This window comes from Carlito syrichta, unplaced genomic scaffold (assembly GCF_000164805.1).
Source record: "Carlito syrichta isolate Samal-C Ts95f unplaced genomic scaffold, Tarsius_syrichta-2.0.1 Scaffold313131, whole genome shotgun sequence".
NCBI lineage: Eukaryota > Metazoa > Chordata > Mammalia > Primates > Tarsiidae > Carlito > Carlito syrichta.
In genome coordinates, this window is record NW_007257227.1 from 3,459 (window position 1) to 6,326 (window position 2,868).

General features: G+C 46.2%; 1 long non-coding RNA gene across 1 annotated transcript in view; it reads left to right on the forward strand.

Moving 5' to 3' along the window:
* The window catches only part of LOC103272670, a 5,850-nt gene extending 3,399 nt beyond the window's left edge, over nt 1-2,451 (forward strand). Inside the window, exon 3 of the long non-coding RNA XR_505137.1 lies at nt 2,380-2,451. This is a non-coding gene — a long non-coding RNA (uncharacterized LOC103272670). The remainder of the gene's footprint in view (nt 1-2,379) is intronic.
* Nucleotides 2,452-2,868: the final 417 nt, after the last annotated feature.

The window sequence follows — 2,868 nt, forward strand, 5'->3', positions numbered from 1 at the left end:
CTGATTTTTTGATTTATTGTAGAGATGAGGTCTCGCTGCCCAGGCGGGTCTTGAACCCGCGGGTTCAGGCAATCCACTCACCTCAGCCTCCCAAAGGCGTGGGATTACAGGCTGAGCCACCGAACCCGGCTTAATCTTTATTTAGATTTCATAAAATTTGCAGTTGAAAAAGTAGCGCCATATACACAAGTTATACAAACATACTTAAATGTTTCTTAATAACTATATCCACTATCAGTTTTTAAATTTAAAACTAACTACAGCTAAAGAGATTAAAGGTTCAGTCCCTCAGTCCCACCAGCCACTCTCAGGTACTCAGCAGCCACGTGTAGCTCATGGCACCTCATTGGACACACAACACAGGCATGGAAATGAACCATCCTCAACTGTATACAACACCTTGACCTTACAAACAGGATGCTGAGTGAAAGAAATGACATAGGAAATAGCATGTGTACTATATCATTTATAACGTTCAAGGAGAGGTAAAACGAATCTCTGATGTCAAAGGCTGATATTTAATAGATAAAACTACACTTTAAAAACAAGAAAAATTGCCGGGCTCGGTGGCTCAGCCTGTAATCCCGCGCCTTTGGGAGGCTGAGGTGCATGGATTGTCTGAGCCCGTGGGTTCGAGACCCGCCTGGGCAACTTGGCAAGACCTCATCTCTACAGTAAATAATTTAAAAAAAATGAGTTGGTCATGGTAGCACACACCTGTAGTTCCAGCTACTCAGAAGGCTGAGGTGGAAGGATCGCCGGAGCCCAGCAGGTCGAGGCTGCGGAGGCCGGGAGCGGCCACTGCACTCCAGTCTGGGCGACAGAGTGAGACTCCAACTCAAAAAAAAATAAAATAAAATAAATTTAAAAAATTAAAAAATAAGAACAAGAAAATTGACCAGGCATGCTGTAATCTCAGCACTTTGAGGAGCTGAGGTGGTAGGATCACCTGAGCCCAGGAGTTGGAGGCTGCAATGAGCTATGATTGCACTCTATCCTGAGTGACAGAGTGAGACCCCATTTCTATAATAAATAAATAATACGGCAAGAAAATTACGATAAAAGTCAAAATAGCGGGCTGGGGGTGGTAGCTCACATCTACAATCCTAGCACTTTGGGAGGCCAAGGCAGGAGGATCACTTGAGGCCAGGAGTTTGAGACCAGCCTGGGCAAGAAAGCCAGTCACTTGAATCCAGGAGTTCAGGGCTGCAGTGAGCTTGATTGTGCCACTACATTCTAGCCTGGACAGCAGAGTGAACCCTGTCTCTTAAAAAAACAATAATAAGCTGGGCTCGGTGACTTAGTCTGTAATCCAACTAAAAAAAACTCCCCAAAAACCAATAATAAAAGCGGTTACAGTAGGGTCAGAGAGAGGGCAGTGATGGGAGGGGCATACTGGGGGCTTCTTGGCTGCAGTGAGCTGTGATTGTGCCATTGCATTCTGGCCTGGACAGCAGAGTGAACCTGTCTTTTAAAAAAATAGTAATAAAAGCTGTTATAGTGGAGTCAGAGAGAGGGCAGTGATAGGAGGGGCACACTGGGGGCTTTTTGGATGCTAGCAGTGATCTTTCTTGACCTGATGTGACAGAGGTCTCTGCTTTATCTTTATTAAGCGGGACACTTACTTTATGCCTGCTTTATGCACATTGTAGTTCTCCAATTTTTTTTTTTTTTTTTTTTTTTGAGTTGGTGTCTCACTCTGTCGCCCTGACTGGAGTGCAGTGGCCGCTCCCGGCCACCGCAGCCTCGACCTGCTGGGCTCCGGCGATCCTTCTGCCTCAGCCTTTTGAGTAGCCGGAATTACAGGCGCGTGCTACCATGCCCGTCTAATTTTTTTATTTTATTGTAGAGATGAGGTCTTGCCTGCCCAGGCGGGTCTCGAACCCGCGGGCTCAGGCAATCCACTCACCTCAGCCTCCCAAAGGCGCGGGATTACAGGCTGAGCCACCAAGCCCGGCTGTTCTCCAAAATTTTTTAATGAGGGAAAATGAAAGGCTTCACGTGCAGCCCTGACATAATTCCTCGTGGGGCTTTCTTAATGGGGCTTGATAAAGAGGAGGTGGCAATTCTGCTGGTCATGATGCCACTTGCAGTTGGGCTCTAACAGGGACTTTGGGGTCCAGAGTAGGCATTAAGTGTACAAGCTGGTGGGAGGAGCGGGAGGGGGGTGTGTCTGTGGCAGAGAGGTATGGGCACAAGAGGAGAATGTGAGGAGGGCCTAAATGAAAACAGCAGACATCACCACCCTGCATTCAACCAGAATTCGTGTGTTCAGCAGCATCACTCCCAGGCTTCCTCCACATACAGGAGCTGGTCCTGTGTGGCAAGCAGCTGCAATTTGTTTCATGATCACCCAGAAATAACCTTTTCATTTTCCAGAATCCTCAGTGAAAGCTCCATAACTGAGTTACGGAAAGATACTTTTGAAGGCCTGCTGTCTCTGCGATATCTGTAAGTTAGTGAACCATATTTATTAATGAGTTTTCAATTCTATTATCTATAAAATGAATAAGGGGTTCAAATCAGATAGACTCCGAGTTTTCTTCCAGCAATAAAACTGCAATTCTGTAAGTCTCTGCAAGGTCCCACCCATCTCAAGCCTTAAATACATCCGATGAATTTTCAGTTTCTAAAATTGTACAGATGAGATACAGTCAGGAACACACCACAGGTGATGAGATCTGAGTAATGATTGACCCCCACGCGAACCTTGTTTCGTGTGTTTTCATGCACCATCTCCTTCTGTGTGTATTTAGTCTCCAGCCCGTAGATCAGATCAAGCTGCAGTCTGTTCTTATACAGCTCACACGTTAAGAATGGTTTTCAGGCCAGGTTTGGTGGCTCAGCCTGTAATCCCAGCACTTAGGG